Source organism: Taudactylus pleione, unplaced genomic scaffold (assembly GCF_031769625.1).
Source record: "Taudactylus pleione unplaced genomic scaffold, aTauple2 ptg000174l, whole genome shotgun sequence".
In the NCBI taxonomy this organism is placed as follows: domain Eukaryota; kingdom Metazoa; phylum Chordata; class Amphibia; order Anura; family Myobatrachidae; genus Taudactylus; species Taudactylus pleione.
Window position 1 is genome coordinate 5679381 of NW_028284576.1, and position 22207 is coordinate 5701587.

Consider the following 22207-nt stretch of genomic DNA (forward strand, 5'->3'; position numbering starts at 1 on the left):
GGGTAAGTTAACCTTGCAACAGTATAGTAACACCAGTTACAGCAGTTGAAATTGGACCCCTAGAAACCCGATATCACTTTTTTATGCAGCATTATGGGGCTACAACAAATTGCTGCAAGTTTGGAGCTACCATAAGTGTGGCTTATAGTCAGTTACTCACAGGAATTGTGGTGTATCAGCTCTTTGAATCAACCCCAAATTGTTTGCATGTAATTTTCAAGACAACTATATGTAACTCAGCATTCCTCTGGGGCATCAGAAGAAAATAAAAACAGTGAAGAATTTTGGTCAGGAATGTTATTCTTCACTTGATATACTGCAGCAAATATTGGTTCCAAAATCTTATCTGGAGAATGCGGGCATCGATCCCGCTACCTCTCGCATGCTAAGCTAGCGCTCTACCTTTTGAGCTAATTCCCCTTTGATGTTAAAGCCATTTACACCACTTACACCAGGAGGACTGGATTACATTTAGAGATAACATCTCAAAAACATCCCTTAGTTTAGTGAAATCCCATTTTCATTGGTATTTAGTAACTTAATGATTTCATAAAATGTTTCCTTCTTTATCACCATTGTGTTGGAGACTTTGTGGGGCTGAGGAAACTGTCCCACATCTGGTGGCACTGTCCCAACTTACTTCCATTGTGGACAGACATACATTGTCTTGCTTTCCTTCTCATAGGAATTTTAATGCCCAACTCCCTATCATATTCCCTTTTATCTCATTATATTTCTGATATTCCTAAGTATACCCACAAATTTATAACACATATTTTGAGTGCTACCAAATGCCATATAGCGTTATATTGAAAAAACTCAGTTCCACCATTCTCTATCTTTATTATAAAAACAATTTGGCACATTTATCATTGTGAATACATCACCAGAATTTTTCATAACACTGCAAATAAGTTCTCATATACTTGGCTCCTTGGACTAACTGAAATCCCCCTATTTCAACCCTTTTATAACTGGATTGATTCGCCCCCATCATGACTAAGATATTTTCACACACTGACAAAATTCTCAATTCACAGGGTATAATCCTGTTATTTCTTACTTTGCACAAGTTCATATTATAGTGTCCATTTGTAAGAAATGATCCAAGTTAGAAACTTTTAAGCAGTTTAAGTTCAGTTCTGCTGGTTCATCTTCCCTTACTGATAATATCCATTAGAAAGCACTTTCATGTGTCTCTGTGGTGTAATTGGTTAGCATGTTTTCGGCTTATTAATGAAAGGTTGGTGGTTCAAACCCACCCAGGGATGTTTTTGGTGTTTGTTATTCGGTGGGAGGAGGATTCTTTATTTGACAAAATTTACCAGGCATTTGTCTTCATTTTACCTCAATACACAAACTTACATGGAAATAAACAGCTATGACTTTACTAACTCTACATCCATGGCTTTCCAGCTAGTGTTAGATAATACTAGAAAGAACTTTACAAATTGAAAACAAGAGATCAGTCCTAAGAAGATATAGAGAATAAGCTAAAAATTCACAGTGACTTTTAGCCCGAAGAATAAGAAAAATGTATTAATATAAACCAGATACTGGGATCCACTGGGTTAATTCTAAGAAATTGATTCAATTATTTACAAAGTGGGTAAGTTAACCTTGCAACAGTATAGTAACACCAGTTACAGCAGTTGAAATTGGACCGCTAGCAACCCGATATCACTTTTTTATGCAGCATTATGGGGCTACAACAAATTGCTGCAAGTTTGGAGCTACCATAAGTGTGGCTTATAGTCAGTTACTCACAGGAAATGTGGTGTGTCAGTTCTTTGAATCAACCCCAAATTGTTTGCATGCAATTTTCAAGATAACTATATGTAACTCAGCATTCCTCTGGGGCATCAGAAGAAAATAAAAACAGTGAAGAATTTTTTGTCAGGAATGTTATTCCACACTTGATATATTGCAGTAAATTTTGGTTCCAAAATCTTATCTGGAGAATGCGGGCATCAATCCCGCTACCTCTCGCATGCTAAGCGAGCGCTCTACCATTTGAGCTAATTCTCCTTTGATGTTAAATCCATTTACACCACTTACACCAGGAGGACTGGATTACATTTAGAGATAACATCTCAAAAACATCCATTAGCCTCAAGTTTAGTGAAATCCCATTATTGTTGGTATTTAGTACCTTAATGATTTCATAAAATGTTTCCTTCTTTATCACCATTGTGTTGGAGACTTTGTGGGGCTGAGGAAACTGTCCCACATCTGGTGGCACTGTCCCAACTTACTTCCATTGTGGACAGGCATACATTGTCTTGCTTTCCTTCTCATAGGAATTGTAATGCCCAACTCCTTGTCATATTCCCTTTTATCTCATTATATTTCTGATATTCCTAAGTATACCCACAAATGTATAACACATATTTTGAGTGCTACCAAATGCCATATAGCTTTATATTGAAAAAACTCAGTTCCACCATTCTCTATCTTTATTATAAATACAATTTGGCACATTTATAATTTTGAATACATCACCAGAATTTTTCATAACACTGCAAATAAGTTCTCATATACTTGGATCCTTGGACTAACTGAAATCCCCCTATTTCAACCCTTTTATAACTGGATTGATTCACCCCCATCATGACTAAGACATTTTCACACACTGACAAAATTCTCAATTCACAGGGTATAATCCTCTTATTTCTTACTTTGCACAAGTTCATATTATAGTGTCCATTTGTAAGAAATGATCGAAGTTATAAACTTTTAAGCAATTTAAGTTCAGTTCTGCTGGTTCATCTTCCCTTACTGATAATATCCATTAGAAAGTACTTTCATGTGTCTCTGTGGTGCAATTGGTTAGCGTGTTTTCGGCTGTTTACTGAAAGGTTGGTGGTCCAAGCCCACCCAGGGACGTTTTTGGTGTTTGTTATTCGGTGGGAGGAGGATTCTTTATTTGACAAAATTTACCAGGCATTTGTCTTCATTTTACCTCAATACACAAACTTACATGGAAATTAACAGCTATGACTTTACTAACTCTACATCCATGGCTTTCCAGCTAGTGTTAGATAATACTAGAAAGAACTTTACAAATTGAAAACAAGTGATCAGTCCTAAGAAGATATAGAGAATAAGCTAAAAATTCACAGTGACTTTTAGCCAGAAGAATAAGAAAAATTTATTAATATAAACCAGATACTGGGATCCATTGGGTTAATTCTGAGAAGTTGATTCAAATATTTACAAAGGGGGTAAGTTAACCTTGCAACAGTATAGTAACACCAGTTACAGCATTTGAAATAGGACCCCTAGCAACCCGATATCACTTTTTTATGCAGCATTATGGGGCTACAACAAATTGCTGCAAGTTTGGAGCTACCATAAGTGTGGCTTATAGTCAGTTACTCACAGGAAATGTGATGTATCAGCTCTTTGAATCAACCCCAAATTGTTTGCCTGCAATTTTCAAGATAACTATATGTAACTCAGCATTCCTCTGGGGCATCAGAAGAAAATAAAAACAGTGAAGAAGTTTGGTCAGGAATGTTATTCCACACTTGATATATTGCAGTAAATTTTGGTTCCAAAATCTTATCTGGAGAATGCGGGCATCGATCCCGCTACCTCTCGCATGCTAAGCGAGCGCTCTACCATTTGAGCTAATCCCCCTTTGATGTTAAAGCCATGTACACCACTTACACCAGGAGGACAGGATTACATTTAGAGATAACATCTCAAAAACATCCATTAGCCTCAAGTTTAGTGAAATCCCATTATCGTTGGTATTTAGTACCTTAACGATTTCATAAAATGTTTCCTTCTTTATCACCATTGTGTTGGAGACATTGTGGGGCTGAGGAAACTGTCCCACATCTGGTGGCACTGTCCCAACTTACTTCCATTGTGGACAGACATACATTGTCTTGCTTTCCTTCTCATAGGAATTTTAATGCCCAACTCCCTATCATATTCCCTTTTATCTCATTATATTTCTGATATTCCTAAGTATACCCACAAATTTATAACACATATTTTGAGTGCTACCAAATGCCATATAGCTTTATATTGAAAAAACTCAGTTCCACCATTCTCTATCTTTATTATAAATACAATTTGGCACATTTATCATTGTGAATACATCACCAGAATTTTTCATAACACTGCAAATAAGTTCTCATATACTTGGCTCCTTGGACTAACTGAAATCCCCCTATTTCAACCCTTTTATAACTGGATTGATTCGCCACCATCATGACTAAGATATTTTCACACACTGACAAAATTCTCAATTCACAGGGTATAATCCTGTTATTTCTTACTTTGCACAAGTTCATATTATAGTGTCCATTTGTAAGAAATGATCCAAGTTAGAAACTTTTAAGCAGTTTAAGTTCAGTACTGCTGGTTCATCTTCCCTTACTGATAATATCCATTAGAAAGCACTTTCATGTGTCTCTGTGGTGTAATTGGTTAGCATGTTTTCGGCTTATTAATGAAAGGTTGGTGGTTCAAACCCACCCAGGGATGTTTTTGGTGTTTGTTATTCGGTGGGAGGAGGATTCTTTATTTGACAAAATTTACCAGGCATTTGTCTTCATTTTACCTCAATACACAAACTTACATGGAAATAAACAGCTATGACTTTACTAACTCTACATCCATGGCTTTCCAGCTAGTGTTAGATAATACTAGAAAGAACTTTACAAATTGAAAACAAGAGATCAGTCCTAAGAAGATATAGAGAATAAGCTAAAAATTCACAGTGACTTTTAGCCCGAAGAATAAGAAAAATGTATTAATATAAACCAGATACTGGGATCCACTGGGTAAATTCTAAGAAATTGATTCAATTATTTACAAAGTGGGTAAGTTAACCTTGCAACAGTATAGTAACACCAGTTACAGCAGTTGAAATTGGACCGCTAGCAACCCGATATCACTTTTTTATGCAGCATTATGGGGCTACAACAAATTGCTGCAAGTTTGGAGCTACCATAAGTGTGGCTTATAGTCAGTTACTCACAGGAAATGTGGTGTATCAGTTCTTTGAATCAACCCCAAATTGTTTGCATGCAATTTTCAAGATAACTATATGTAACTCAGCATTCCTCTGGGGCATCAGAAGAAAATAAAAACAGTGAAGAATTTTTTGTCAGGAATGTTATTCCACACTTGATATATTGCAGTAAATTTTGGTTCCAAAATCTTATCTGGAGAATGCGGGCATCAATCCCGCTACCTCTCGCATGCTAAGCGAGCGCTCTACCATTTGAGCTAATTCTCCTTTGATGTTAAATCCATTTACACCACTTACACCAGGAGGACTGGATTACATTTAGAGATAACATCTCAAAAACATCCATTAGCCTCAAGTTTAGTGAAATCCCATTATTGTTGGTATTTAGTACCTTAATGATTTCATAAAATGTTTCCTTCTTTATCACCATTGTGTTGGAGACTTTGTGGGGCTGAGGAAACTGTCCCACATCTGGTGGCACTGTCCCAACTTACTTCCATTGTGGACAGGCATACATTGTCTTGCTTTCCTTCTCATAGGAATTGTAATGCCCAACTCCTTGTCATATTCCCTTTTATCTCATTATATTTCTGATATTCCTAAGTATACCCACAAATGTATAACACATATTTTGAGTGCTACCAAATGCCATATAGCTTTATATTGAAAAAACTCAGTTCCACCATTCTCTATCTTTATTATAAATACAATTTGGCACATTTATAATTTTGAATACATCACCAGAATTTTTCATAACACTGCAAATAAGTTCTCATATACTTGGATCCTTGGACTAACTGAAATCCCCCTATTTCAACCCTTTTATAACTGGATTGATTCACCCCCATCATGACTAAGACATTTTCACACACTGACAAAATTCTCAATTCACAGGGTATAATCCTCTTATTTCTTACTTTGCACAAGTTCATATTATAGTGTCCATTTGTAAGAAATGATCGAAGTTATAAACTTTTAAGCAATTTAAGTTCAGTTCTGCTGGTTCATCTTCCCTTACTGATAATATCCATTAGAAAGTACTTTCATGTGTCTCTGTGGTGCAATTGGTTAGCGTGTTTTCGGCTGTTTACTGAAAGGTTGGTGGTTCAAGCCCACCCAGGGACGTTTTTGGTGTTTGTTATTCGGTGGGAGGAGGATTCTTTATTTGACAAAATTTACCAGGCATTTGTCTTCATTTTACCTCAATACACAAACTTACATGGAAATTAACAGCTATGACTTTACTAACTCTACATCCATGGCTTTCCAGCTAGTGTTAGATAATACTAGAAAGAACTTTACAAATTGAAAACAAGTGATCAGTCCTAAGAAGATATAGAGAATAAGCTAAAAATTCACAGTGACTTTTAGCCAGAAGAATAAGAAAAATTTATTAATATAAACCAGATACTGGGATCCATTGGGTTAATTCTGAGAAGTTGATTCAAATATTTACAAAGGGGGTAAGTTAACCTTGCAACAGTATAGTAACACCAGTTACAGCATTTGAAATAGGACCCCTAGCAACCCGATATCACTTTTTTATGCAGCATTATGGGGCTACAACAAATTGCTGCAAGTTTGGAGCTACCATAAGTGTGGCTTATAGTCAGTTACTCACAGGAAATGTGATGTATCAGCTCTTTGAATCAACCCCAAATTGTTTGCCTGCAATTTTCAAGATAACTATATGTAACTCAGCATTCCTCTGGGGCATCAGAAGAAAATAAAAACAGTGAAGAATTTTGGTCAGGAATGTTATTCCACACTTGATATATTGCAGTAAATTTTGGTTCCAAAATCTTATCTGGAGAATGCGGGCATCGATCCCGCTACCTCTCGCATGCTAAGCGAGCGCTCTACCATTTGAGCTAATCCCCCTTTGATGTTAAAGCCATGTACACCACTTACACCAGGAGGACAGGATTACATTTAGAGATAACATCTCAAAAACATCCATTAGCCTCAAGTTTAGTGAAATCCCATTATCGTTGGTATTTAGTACCTTAATGATTTCATAAAATGTTTCCTTCTTTATCACCATTGTGTTGGAGACATTGTGGGGCTGAGGAAACTGTCCCACATCTGGTGGCACTGTCCCAACTTACTTCCATTGTGGACAGGCATACATTGTCTTGCTTTCCTTCTCATATTAATTCTAATGCCCAACTCCCTGTCATATTCCCTTTTATCTCATTATATTTCTGATATTCCTAAGTATACCCACAAATTTATAACACATATTTTGAGTGCTACCAAATGCCATATAGCTTTATATTGAAAAAACTCAGTTCCACCATTCTCTATCTTTATTATAAATACAATTTGGCACATTTTTCATTATGAATACATCACCAGAATTTTTCATAACACTGCAAATAAGTTCTCATATACTTGGATCCTTGAACTAACTGAAATCCCCCTATTTCAACTCTTTTATAACTGGATTGATTCGCCCCCATCATGACTAAGATATTTTCACACACTGACAAAATTCTCAATTCACAGGGTATAATCCTGTTATTTCTTACTTTGCACAAGTTCATATTATAGTGTCCATTTGTAAGAAATGATCCAAGTTAGAAACTTTTAAACAGTTTAAGTTCAATTCTGCTGGTTCATCTTCCCTTACTGATAATATCCATTAGAAAGCATTTTCACCTGTCTCTGTGGCGCAGTTGGTTAGCGCGTTGGGCAGTTCACTGAAAGGTTTGTGGTTCAAGCCCACCCAGGGACGTGTTTGGTATTTGTTATTCTGTGACAGGAGGATTCTGTATTTGAAAAAAAATTTCCCCGGCATTTGTCTTCATTTTGCCTCAATACACAAACTTACATGGAAATTAACAGCTATGACTTTACTAGCTCTACATCCATGGCTTTCCAGCTTGAGTTAGATAATACTAGAAAGAACTTTACAAATTGAAAACAAGTGATCAGTCCTAAGAAGATATAGAGAATAAGCTGAAAATTCACAGTGACTTTTAGCCAGAAGAATAAGAAAAATTTATTAATATAAACAAGATACTGGGTTCCACTGGGTTAATTCTGAGAAGTTGATTCAATTATTTACAAAGGGGGTAAGTTAACCTTGCAACAGTATAGTAACACCAGTTACAGCAGTTGAAATTGGACCCCTAGCAACCCAATATCACTTTTTTATGCAGCATTATGGGGCTACAACAAATTGCTGCAAGTTTGGAGCTACCATAAGTGTGGCTTATAGTCAGTTACTCACAGGAATTGTGGTGTATCAGCTCTTTGAATCAACCCCAAATTGTTTGCATGACATTTTCAAGACAACTATATGTAACTCAGCATTCCTCTGGGGCATCAGAAGAAAATAAAAACAGTGAAGAATTTTGGTCAGGAATGTTATTCTTCACTTGATATACTGCAGCAAATATTGGTTCCAAAATCTTATCTGGAGAATGCGGGCATCGATCCCGCTACCTCTCGCATGCTAAGCGAGCGCTCTACCTTTTGAGCTAATTCCCCTTTAATATTAAAGCCATTTACACCTCTTACACCAGGAGGACTGGATTACATTTAGAGATAACATCTCAAAAACATCCATTAGCCTCAAGTTTAGTGAAATCCCATTTTCGTTGGTATTTAGTACCTTAATGATTTCATAAAATGTTTCCTTCTTAATCACCATTGTGTTGGAGACTTTGTGGGGCTGAGGAAACTGTCCCACATCTGGTGGCACTGTCCCAACTTACTTCCATTGTGGACAGACATACATTGTCTTGCTTTCCTTCTCATAGGAATTTTAATGCCCAACTCCCTATCATATTCCCTTTTATCTCATTATATTTCTGATATTCCTAAGTATACCCACAAATTTATAACACATATTTTGAGTGCTACCAAATGCCATATAGCTTTATATTGAAAAAACTCAGTTCCACCATTCTCTATCTTTATTATAAATACAATTTGGCACATTTATCATTGTGAATACATCACCAGAATTTTTCATAACACTGCAAATAAGTTCTCATATACTTGGATCCTTGGACTAACTGAAATCCCCCTATTTCAACCCTTTTATAACTGGATTGATTCGCCCCCATCATGACTAAGATATTTTCACACACTGACAAAATTCTCAATTCACAGGGTATAATCCTGTTATTTCTTACTTTGCACAAGTTCATATTATAGTGTCCATTTGTAAGAAATGATCCAAGATAGAAACTTTTAAGCAGTTTAAGTTCAGTTCTGCTGGTTCATCTTCCCTTACTGATCATATCCAATAGAAAGCGCTTTCATGTGTCTCTGTGGCGCAATTGGTTAGCGTGTTTTCGGCTGTTAACTGAAAGGTTGGTGGTTAAAGCCCACCCAGGGATGTTTTTGGTGTTTGTTATTCTGTGGCAGGAGGTTTCATTATTTGACAAAATTTACCTGGCATTTGTCTTCATTTTACCTCAATACACAAACTTACATGGAAATTAACAGCTATGACTTTACTAACTCTACATCCATGGCTTTCCAGCTAGTGTTAGATAATACTAGAAAGAACTTTACAAATTGAAAACAAGTGATCAGTCCTAAGAAGATATAGAGAATAAGCTGAAAATTCACAGTGACTTTTAGCCAGAAGAATAAGAAAAATGTATTAATATATACCAGATACTGGGATCCACTGGGTTAATTCTGAGAAGTTGATTCAATTATTTACAAAGGGGGTAAGTTAACGCTGCAACAGTATAGTGACACTAGTTACAGCATTTGAAATTGAACCCCTAGCAACCCGATATCACTTTTTTATGCAGCATTATGGGGCTACAACAAATTGCTGCAAGTTTGGAGCTACCATAAGTGTGGCTTATAGTCAGTTACTCACAGGAAATGTGGTGTATCAGCTCTTTGAATCAACCCCAAATTGTTTGCATGTAATTTTCAAGACAACTATATGTAACTCAGCATTCCTCTGGGGCATCAGAAGAAAATAAAAACAGTGAAGAATTTTGGTCAGTAATGTTATTCTTCACTTGATATACTGCAGCAAATTTTGGTTCCAAATTATTATCTGGAGAATGCGGGCATCGATGACGCTACCTCTCGCATGCTAAGCGAGCGCTCTACCATTTGAGCTAATTCCCCTTTGATGTCAAAGCCATTTACACCACTTACACCAGGAGGACTGGATTACATTTAGAGATAACATCTCAAAAACATCCATTAGCCTCAAGTTTAGTGAAATCCCATTATTGTTGGTATTTAGTACCTTAATGATTTCATAAAATGTTTCCTTCTTTATCACCATTGTGTTGGAGACGTTGTGGGGCTGAGGAAACTGTCCCACATCTGGTGGCACTGTCCCAACTTACTTCCATTGTGGACAGACATACATTGTCTTGCTTTCCTTCTCATAGGAATTGTAATGCCCAACTCACTGTCATATTCCCTTTTTTCTCATTATATTTCTGAAATTCCTAAGTATACCCACAAATTTATAACACATATTTTGAGTGCTACCAAATGCCATATAGCTTTATATTGAAAAAACTCAGTTCCACCATTCTCTGTCTTTATTACAAATACAATTTGGCACATCTATCATTGTGAATACATCACCAGAATGTTTCATAACACTGCAAATAAGTTCTCATATACTTGGATCCTTGGACTAACTGAAATCCCCCTATTTCAACCCTTTTATAACTGGATTGATTCGCCCCCATCATGACTAATATATTTTCACACCCTAACAAAATTCTCTATTCACAGGGTATAATCCTGTTATTTCTTACTTTGCACAAGTTCATATTATAGTGTCCATTTGTAAGAAATGATCCAAGTTAGAAACGTTTAAGCAGTTTAAGTTCAGTTCTGCTGGTTCATCTTCCCTTACTGATAATATCCATTAGAAAGCACTTTCATACGTCTCTGTGGTGTAATTGGTTAGCATGTTTTCAGCTTATTAATGAAAGGTTGGTGGTTCAAGCCCACCCAGGGATGTTTTTGGTGTTTGTTATTCGGTGGGAGGAGGATTCTTTATTTGACAAAATTTACCAGGCATTTGTCTTCATTTTACCTCAATACACAAACTTACATGGAAATAAACAGCTATGACTTTACTAACTCTACATCCATGGCTTTCCAGCTAGTGTTAGATAATACTAGAAAGAACTTTACAAATTGAAAACAAGAGATTAGTCCTAAGAAGATATAGAGAATAAGCTAAAAATTCACAGGGACTTTTAGCCCAAAGAATAAGAAAAATTTAATAATATAAACCAGATACTGGGATCCACTGGGTTAATTCTAAGAAGTTGATTCAATTATTTACAAAGGGGGTAAGTTAACCTTGCAACAGTATAGTAACACCAGTTACAGCAGTTGAAATTGGACCGTTAGCAACCCAATATCACTTTTTTATGCAGCATTATGGGGCTACAACAAATTGCTGCAAGTTTGGTGCTACCATAAGTGTGGCTTATAGTCAGTTACTCACAGGAAATGTGGTGTATCAGTTCTTTGAATCAACCCCAAATTGTTTGCATGCAATTTTCAAGATAACTATATGTAACTCAGCATTCCTCTGGGGCATCAGAAGAAAATAAAAACAGTGAAGAATTTTTTGTCAGGAATGTTATTCCACATTTGATATATTGCCGTAAATTTTGGTTCCAAAATCTTATCTGGAGAATGCGGGCATCGATCCCGCTACCTCTCGCATGCTAAGCGAGCGCTCTACCATTTGAGCTAATTCTCCTTTGATGTTAAAGCCATTTACACCACTTACACCAGGAGGACTGGAATACATTTAGAGATAACATCTCAAAAACATCCATTAGCCTCAAGTTTAGTGAAATCCCATTATCGTTGGTATTTAGTACCTTAATGATTTCATAAAATGTTTCCTTCTTAATCACCATTGTGTTGGAGACTTTGTGGGGCTGAGGAAACTGTCCCACATCTGGTGGCACTGTCCCAACTTACTTCCATTGTGGACAGGCATACATTGTCTTGCTTTCCTTCTCATAGGAATTGTAATGCCCAACTCCTTGTCATATTCCCTTTTATCTCATTATATTTCTGATATTCCTAAGTATACCCACAAATGTATAACACATATTTTGAGTGCTACCAAATGCCATATAGCTTTATATTGAAAAAACTCAGTTCCACCATTCTCTATCTTTATTATAAATACAATTTGGCACATTTATAATTCTGAATACATCACCAGAATTTTTCATAACACTGCAAATAAGTTCTCATATACTTGGATCCTTGGACTAACTGAAATCCCCCTATTTCAACCCTTTTATAACTGGATTGATTCACCCCCATCATGACTTAGATATTTTCACACACTGACAAAATTCTCAATTCACAGGGTATAATCCTCTTATTTCTTACTTTGCACAAGTTCATATTATAGTGTCCATTTGTAAGAAATGATCCAAGTTAGAAACTTTTAAGCAATTTAAGTTCAGTTCTGCTGGTTCATCTTCCCTTACTGATAATATCCATTAGAAAGCACTTTCATGTGTCTCTGTGGCGCAATTGGTTAGCGTGTTTTAGGCTGTATACTGAAAGGTTGGTGGTTCAAGCCCACCCAGGGACGTTTTTGGTGTTTGTTATTCGGTGGGAGGAGGATTCTTTATTTGACAAAATTTACCAGGCATTTGTCTTCATTTTACCTCAATACACAAACTTACATGGAAATTAACAGCTATGACTTTACTAACTCTACATCCATGGCTTTCCAGCTAGTGTTAGATAATACTAGAAAGAACTTTACAAATTGAAAACAAGTGATCAGTCCTAAGAAGATATAGAGAATAAGCTAAAAATTCACAGTGACTTTTAGCCAGAAGAATAAGAAAAATTTATTAATATAAACCAGATACTGGGATCCATTGGGTTAATTCTGAGAAGTTGATTCAAATATTTACAAAGGGGGTAAGTTAACCTTGCAACAGTATAGTAACACCAGTTACAGCAGTTGAAATAGGACCCCTAGCAACCCGATATCACTTTTTTATGCAGCATTATGGGGCTACAACAAATTGCTGCAAGTTTGGAGCTACCATAAGTGTGGCTTATAGTCAGTTACCCACAGGAAATGTGATGTATCAGCTCTTTGAATCAACCCCAAATTGTTTGCCTGCAATTTTCAAGATAACTATATGTAACTCAGCATTCCTCTGGGGCATCAGAAGAAAATAAAAACAGTGAAGAATTTTGGTCAGGAATGTTATTCCACACTTGATATATTGCTGTAAATTTTAGTTCCAAAATCTTATCTTGAGAATGCGGGCATCGATCCCGCTACCTCTCGCATGCTAAGCGAGCGCTCTACCATTTGAGCTAATCCCCCTTTGATGTTAAAGCCATGCACACCACTTACACCAGGAGGACAGGATTACATTTAGAGATAACATCTCAAAAACATCCATTAGCCTCAAGTTTAGTGAAATCCCATTATCGTTGGTATTTAGTACCTTAATGATTTCATAAAATGTTTCCTTCTTTATCACCATTGTGTTGGAGACATTGTGGGGCTGAGGAAACTGTCCCACATCTGGTGGCACTGTCCCAACTTTCTTCCATTGTGGACAGGCATAAATTGTCTTGCTTTCCTTCTCATATTAATTGTAATGCCCAACTCCCTGTCATATTCCCTTTTATCTCATTATATTTCTGATATTCCTAAGTATACCCACAAATTTATAACACATATTTTGAGTGCTACCAAATGCCATATAGCTTTATATTGAAAAAACTCAGTTCCACCATTCTCTATCTTTATTATAAATACATTTTGGCACATTTATCATTATGAATACATCACCAGAATTTTTCATAACACTGCAAATAAGTTCTCATATACTTGGATCCTTGAACTAACTGAAATCCCCCTATTTCAACCCTTTTATAACTGGATTGATTCGCCCCCATCATGACTAAGATATTTTCACACACTGACAAAATTCTCAATTCACAGGGTATAATCCTGTTATTTCTTACTTTGCACAAGTTCATATTATAGTGTCCATTTGTAAGAAATGATCCAAGTTAGAAACTTTTAAGCAGTTTAAGTTCAGTTCTGCTGGTTCATCTTCCCTTACTGATAATATCCATTAGAAGCATTTTCATGTGTCTCTGTGGGGCAATTGGTTAGCGTGTTTTCGGCTGTTAATTGAAAGGTTGGTGGTTCAAGCCCACCCAGGGATGTTTTATGGTGTTTGTTATTCGGTGGGAGGAGGATTCTTTATTTGACAAAATTTACCAGGCATTTGTCTTCATTTTACCTCAGTACACAAACTTACATGGAAATTAACAGCTATGACTTTACTAACTCTACATCCATGGCTTTCCAGCTAGTGTTAGATAATACTAGAAAGAACTTTACAAATTGAAAACAAGTGATCAGTCCTAAGAAGATATAGAGAATAAGCTAAAAATTCACAGTGACTTTTAGCCAGAAGAATAAGAAAAATTTATTAATATAAACCAGATACTGGGATCCACTGGGTTAATTCTGAGAAGTTGATTCAATTATTTACAAAGGGGGTAAGTTAACCTTGCAACAGTATAGTAACACCAGTTACAGCAGTTGAAATTGGACCCCTAGCAACCCGATATCACTTTTTTATGCAGCATTATGGGGCTACAACAAATTGCTGCAAGATTGGAGCTACCATAAGTGTGGCTTATAGTCAGTTACTCACAGGAAATGTGGTGTATCAGCTCTTTGAATCAACCCCAAATTGTTTGCCTGCAATTTTCAAGATAACTATATGTAACTCAGCATTCCTCTGGGGCATCAGAAGAAAATAAAAACAGTGAAGAATTTTGGTCAGGAATGTTATTCCACACTTAATATATTGCAGTAAATTTTGGTTCCAAAATCTTATCTGGAGAATGCGGGCATCGTTCCCGCTACCTCTCGCATGCTAAGCGAGCGCTCTACCATTTGAGCTAAGTCCCCTTTGATGTTAAAGCCATGTTCACCACTTACACCAGGAGGACTGGATTACATTTAGAGATAACATCTCAAAAACATCCATTAGCCTCAAGTTTAGTGAAATCCCATTATCGTTGGTATTTAGTACCTTAATGATTTCTTAAAATGTTTCCTTCTTTATCACCATTGTGTTGGAGACTTTGTGGGGCTGAGGAAACTGTCCCACATCTGGTGGCACTGTCCCAACTTACTTCCATTGTGGACAGGCATACATTGTCTTGCTTTCCTTCTCATAGGAATTGTAATGCCCAACTCCCTGTCATATTCCCTTTTATATCATTATATTTCTGATATTCCTAAGTATACCCACAAATTTATAACACATATTTTAAGTGCTACCAAATGCCATATAGCTTTATATTGAAAAAACTCAGTTCCACCATTCTCTATCTTTATTATAAATACAATTTGGCACATTTATAATTCTGAATACATCACCAGAATTTTTCATAACACTGCAAATAAGTTCTCATATACTTGGATCCTTGGACTAACTGAAATCCCCCTATTTCAACCCTTTTATAACTGGATTGATTCACCCCCATCATGACTAAGATATTTTCACACACTGACAAAATTCTCAATTCACAGGGTATAATCCTCTTATTTCTTACTTTGCTCAAGTTTATATTATAGTGTCCATTTGTAAGAAATGATCCAAGTTAGAAACTTTTAAGCAGTTTAAGTTCAGTTCTGCTGGTTCACCTTCCCTTACTGATAATATCCATTAGAAAGCACTTTCATGTGTCTCTGTGGTGCAATCGGTTAGCTTGTTTTCGGCTGTTTACTGAAAGGTTGGTGGTTCAAGCCCACCCAGGGACGTTTTTGGTGTTTGTAATTCGGTGGGAGGAGATTTCTTTATTTGACAAAATTTACCAGGCATTTGTCTTCATTTTACCTCAATACACAAACTTACATGGAAATTAACAGCTATGACTTTACTAACTCTACATCCATGGCTTTCCAGCTAGTGTTAGATAATACTAGAAAGAACTTTACAAATTGAAAACAAGTGATCAGTCCTAAGAAGATATAGAGAATAAGCTAAAAATTCACAGTGACTTTTAGCCAGAAGAATAAGAAAAATTTATTAATATAAACCAGATACTGGGATCCATTGGGTTAATTCTGAGAAGTTGATTCTATTATTTGCAAAGGGGGTAAGTTAACCTTGCAACAGTATAGTAACACCAGTTACAGCAGTTGAAATTGGACCGCTAGCAACCCGATATCACATTTTTATGCAGCGTTATGGGGCTACAACATATTGCTGAAAGTTTGGAGCTACCATAAGTGTGGCTTATAGTCAGTTACTCACAGGAAATGTGGTGTATCAGCTCTTTGAATCAACCCCAAATTGTTTGCATGCAATTTTCAAGATAACTATATGTAACTCAGCATTCCTCTGGGGCATCAGAAGAAAATAAAAACAGTGAAGAATTTTGGTCAGGAATGTTATTCTTCACTTGATATATTGCAGTAAATTTTAGATCCAAAATCTTGTCTGGAGAATGCGGGCATCGATCCCGCTACCTCTCGCATGCTAAGCAAGCGCTCTACCATTTGAGCTAACTCCCCTCTGATGTTAAAACCATTTACACCACTTACACCTGGAGGACTGGATTACATTTAGAGATAACATCTCAAAAACATCCATTAGCCTCAAGTTTAGTGAAATCCCATTATCGTTGGTATTTAGTACCTTAATGATTTCATAAAATGTTTCCTTCTTTATTACCATTGTGTTGGAGACTTTGTGGGGCTGAGGAAACTGTCCCACATCTGGTGGCACTGTCCCAACTTACTTCCAATGTGTACAGGCATACATTGTCTTGCTTTCCTTCTCATAGGAATTGTAATGCCCAACTCCCTGTCATATTCCCTTTTATCTCATTATATTTCTGATATTCCTAAGTATACCCACAAATTTATAACACATATTTTGAGTGCTACCAAATGCCATATAGCTTTATATTGAAAAAACTCAGTTCCACCATTCTCTATCTTTATTATAAATACAATTTGGCACATTTATCATTCTGAATACATCACCAGAATTTTTCATAACACTGCAAATAAGTTCTCATATACTTGGATCCTTGGACTAACTGAAATCCCCCTATTTCAACCCTTTTATAACTGGATTGATTCGCCCCCATCATGACTAAGATATTTTCACACACTGACAAAATTCTCAATTCACAGGGTATAATCCTGTTATTTCTTACTTTGCACAAGTTCATAATATAGTGTCCATTTGTAAGAAATGATCCAAGTTAGAAACTTTTAAGCAGTTTAAGTTCAGTTCTGCTGGTTCATCTTCCCTTACTGATAATATCCATTAGAAAGCACTTTATTGTGTCACTGTGGCGCAATTGGTTAGCGTGTTTTCAGCTGTTTACTGAAAGGTTGGTGGTTCAAGCCCACCCAGGGATGTTTTTGGTGTTTGTTATTCGGTGGGAGGAGGATTCTTTATTTGACAAAATTTACCAGGCATTTGTCTTCATTTTACCTCAATACACAAACTTACATGGAAATTAACAGCTATGACTTTACTAACTCTACATCCATGGCTTTCCAGCTAGTTTTAGATAATACTAGAAAGAACTTTACAAATTGAAAACAAGTGATCAGTCCTAAGAAGATATAGAGAATAAGCTAAAAATTCACAGTGACTTTTAGCCAGAAGATTAAGAAAAATTTATTAATATAAACCAGATACTGGGATCCACTGGGTTAATTCTGAGAAGTTGATTCAATTATTTACAAAGGGGGTAAGTTAACCTTGCAACAGTATAGTAACACCAGTTACAGCAGTTGAAATTGGACCCCTAGCAACCCGATATCACTTTTTTATGCAGCATTATGGGGCTACAACAAATTGCTGCAAGTTTGGAGCTACCATAAGTGTGGCTTATAGTCAGTTACTCACAGGAAATGTGGTGTATCAGCTCTTTGAATCAACCCCAAATTGTTTGCATGCAATTTTCAAGATAACTATATGTAACTCAGCATTCCTCTGGAGCATCAGAAGAAAATAAAAACAGTGAAGAATTTTGGTCAGGAATGTTATTCCACACTTGATATATTGCAGTAAATTTTGGTTCCAAAATCTTATCTGGAGAATGCTGGCATCGATCCCACTACCTCTCGCATGCTAAGCGAGCGCTCTACCATTTGAGCTAATTCCCCTTTGATGTTAAAGCCATTTACTCCACTTACACCAGGAGGACTGGATTACATTTAGAGATAACATCTCAAAAACATCCATTAGCCTCAAGTTTAGTGAAATCCCATTATCGTTGGTATTTAGTACCTTAATGATTTCATAAAATGTTTCCTTCTTTATCACCATTGTGTTGGAGACTTTGTGGGGCTGAGGAAACTGTCCCACATCTGGTGGCACTGTCCCAACTTACTTTCAATGTGGACAGGCATACATTGTCTTGCTTTCCTTCTCATAGGAATTGTAATGCCCAACTCCCTGTCATATTCCCTTTTATCTCATTATATTTCTGATATTCCTAAGTATACCCACAAATTTATAACACATATTTTGAGTGCTACCAAATGCCATATAGCTTTATATTGAAAAAACTCAGTTCCACCATTCTCTATCTTTATTATAAATACAATTTGGCACATTTATCATTATGAATACATCACCAGAATTTTTCATAACACTGCAAATAAGTTCTCATATACTTGGATCCTTGGACTAAGTGAAATCCCCCTATTTCAACCCTTTTATAACTGGATTGATTCGCCCCCATCATGACTAAGATATTTTCACACACTGACAAAATTCTCAATTCACAGGGTATAATCCTCTAATTTCTTACTTTGCACAAGTTCATATTATAGTGTCCATTTGTAAGAAATGATCCAAGTTAGAAACTTTTAAGCAGTTTAAGTTCAGTTCTGCTGGTTCATCTTCCCTTACTGATAATATCCATTAGAAGCATTTTCATGTGTCTCTGTGGGGCAATTGGTTAGCGTGTTTTCGGCTGTTAATTGAAAGGTTGGTGGTTCAAGCCCACCCAGGGACGTTTTATGGTGTTAGTTATTCGGTGGGAGGAGGATTCTTTATTTGACAAAATTTACCAGGCATTTGTCTTCATTTTACCTCAATACACAAACTTACATGGAAATTAACAGCTATGACTTTACTAACTCTACATCCATGGCTTTCCAGCTAGTGTTAGATAATACTAGAAAGAACTTTACAAATTGAAAACAAGTGATCAGTCCTAAGAAGATATATAGAATAAGCTAAAAATTCACAGTGACTTTTAGCCAGAAGAATAAGAAAAATTTATTAATATTAACCAGATACTGGGATCCACTCGGTTAATTCTGAGAAGTTGATTCAATTATTTACAAAGGGGGTAAGTTAACCTTGCAATAGAATAGTAACACCAGTTACAGCAGTTGAAATTGGACCCCTAGCAACCCGATATCACTTTTTTATGCAGCATTATGGGGCTACAACAAATTGCTGCAAGTTTGGAGCTACCATAAGTGTGGCTTATAGTCAGTTACTCACAGGAAATGTGGTGTATCAGCTCTTTGAATCAACCCCAAATTGTTTGCATGCAATTTTCAAGATAACTATATGTAACTCAGCATTCCTCTGGGGCATCAGAAGAAAATAAAAACAGTGAAGAATTTTGGACAGGAATGTTATTCTTCACTTGATATATTGCAGTAAATTTTAGTTCCAAAATCTTGTCTGGAGAATGCAGGCATCGATCCCGCTACCTCTCGCATGCTAAGCGAGCGCTCTACCATTTGAGCTAATTCCCCTTTGATGTTAAAGCCATTTACACCACTTACACCAGGAGGACTGGATTACATTTAGAGATAACATCTCAAAAACATCCATTAGCCTCAAGTTTAGTGAAATCCCATTATCGTTGGTATTTAGTACCTTAATGATTTCATAAAATGTTTCCTTCTTTATCACCATTGTGTTGGAGACTTTGTGGGGCTGAGGAAACTGTCCCACATCTGGTGGCACTGTCCCAACTTACTTCCAATGTGGACAGGCATACATTGTCTTGCTTTCCTTCTCATAGGAATTGTAATGCCCAACTCCCTGTCATATTCCCTTTTATCTCATTATATTTCAGAGATTCCTAAGTATACCCACAAATTTATAACACATATTTTGAGTGCTACCAAATGCCATATAGCTTTATATTGAAAAAACTCAGTTCCACCATTCTCTATCTTTATTATAAATACAATTTGGCACATTTATAATTCTGAATACATCACCAGAATTTTTCATAACACTGCAAATAAGTTCTCATATACTTGGATCCTTGGACAAACTGAAATCCCCCTATTTCAACCCTTTTATAACTGGATTGATTCACCCCCATCCTGACAAAATTCTCAATTCACAGGGTATAATCCTGTTATTTCTTACTTTGCACAAGTTCATATTATAGTGTCCATTTGTAAGAAATGATCCAAGTTAGAAACTTTTAAGCAGTTTAAGTTCAGTTCTGCTGGTTCATCTTCCCTTACTGATAATATCCATTAGAAAGCACTTTTATGTGTCTCTGTGGCGCAATTGGTTAGCGTGTTTTTGGGTGTTTACCGAAAGGTTGGTGGTTCAAGCCCACCCAGGGACGTTTTTGGTGTTTGTTATTCGGTGGGAGGAGGATTCTTTATTTGACAAAATTTACCAGGCATTTGTCTTCATTTTACCTCAATACACAAACTTACATGGAAATTAACAGCTATGACTTTACTAACTCTACATCCATGGCTTTCCAGCTAGTGTTAGATAATACTAGAAAGAACTTTACAAATTGAAAACAAGTGATCAGTCCTAAGAAGATATAGAGAATAAGCTAAAAATTCACAGTGACTTATAGCCAGAAGAATAAGAAAAATGTATTAATATAAACCAGATACTGGGATCCATTTTGTTAATTCTGAGAAGTTGATTCTATTATTTGCAAAGGGGGTAAGTTAACCTTGCAACAGTATAGTAACACCAGTTACAGCAGTTGAAATTGGACAGCTAGCAACCCGATATCACTTTTTTATGCAGCGTTATGGGGCTACAACAAACTGCTGCAAGTTTGGAGCTACCATAAGTGTGGCTTATAGTCAGTTACTCACAGGAAATGTGGTGTATCAGCTCTTTGAATCAACCCCAAATTGTTTGCATGCAATTTTCAAGATAACTTTATGTAACTCAGCATTCCCCTGGGGCATCAGAAGAAAATAAAAACAGTGAAGAATTTTGGTCAGGAATGTTATTCCACACTTGATATATTGCAGTAAATTTTAGATCCAAAATCTTGTCTGGAGAATGCGGGCATCGATCCCACTACCTCTCGCATGCTAAGCGAGCGCTCTACCATTTAAGCTAATTCCCCTTTGATGTTAACGCCATTTACACCACTTACACCAGGAGGACTGGATTACATTTAGAGATAACATCTCAAAAACATCCATTAGCCTCAAGTTTAGTGTAATCCCATTATCGTTGGTATTTAGTACCTTAATGATTTCATAAAATGTTTCCTTCTTTATCACCATTGTGTTGGAGACTTTGTGGGGCTGAGGAAACTGTCCCACATCTGGTGGCACTGTCCCAACTTACTTCCATTGTGGACAGGCATACATTGTCTTGCTTTCCTTCTCATAGGAATTGTAATGCCCAACTCCCTGTCATATTCCCTTTTATCTCATTATATTTCTGATATTCCTAAGTATACCCACAAATTCATAACACATATTTTGAGTGCTACCAAATGCCATATAGCTTTATATTGAAAAAACTCAGTTCCACCATTCTCTATCTTTATTATAAATACAATTTGGCACATTTATCATTGTGAATACATCACCAGAATTTTTCATAACACTGCAAATAAGTTCTCATATACTTGGATCCTTGGACTAACTGAAATCCCCCTATTTCAACCCTTTTATAACTGGATTGATTCGCCCCCATCATGACTAAGATATTTTCACACACTGACAAAATTCTCAATTCACAGGGTATAATCCTCTAATTTCTTACTTTGCACAAGTTCATATTATAGTGTCCATTTGTAAGAAATGATCCAAGTTAGAAACTTTTAAGCAGTTTAAGTTCAGTTCTGCTGGTTCATCTTCCCTTACTGATAATATCCATTAGAAAGCACTTTCATGTGTCTCTGTGGCACAATTGGTTAGCGTGTTTTTGGCTATTAACTGAAAGG

At 36.3% G+C, this 22207-nt stretch overlaps 3 non-coding genes across 3 annotated transcripts; all 3 read right to left on the reverse strand.

The window, feature by feature from the left end:
• Positions 1–3569: 3569 nt before the first annotated feature.
• On the reverse strand, positions 3570–3642 carry TRNAA-AGC (transfer RNA alanine (anticodon AGC)). Its single transcript has one exon. It is a non-coding gene; the product is annotated as a tRNA-Ala (tRNA).
• Positions 3643–6798: 3156 nt separating this feature from the next.
• TRNAA-AGC (transfer RNA alanine (anticodon AGC)) lies at positions 6799–6871 on the reverse strand. Its single transcript has one exon. It is a non-coding gene; the product is annotated as a tRNA-Ala (tRNA).
• Positions 6872–11641: 4770 nt separating this feature from the next.
• TRNAA-AGC (transfer RNA alanine (anticodon AGC)) lies at positions 11642–11714 on the reverse strand. Its single transcript has one exon. It is a non-coding gene; the product is annotated as a tRNA-Ala (tRNA).
• Positions 11715–22207: the final 10493 nt, after the last annotated feature.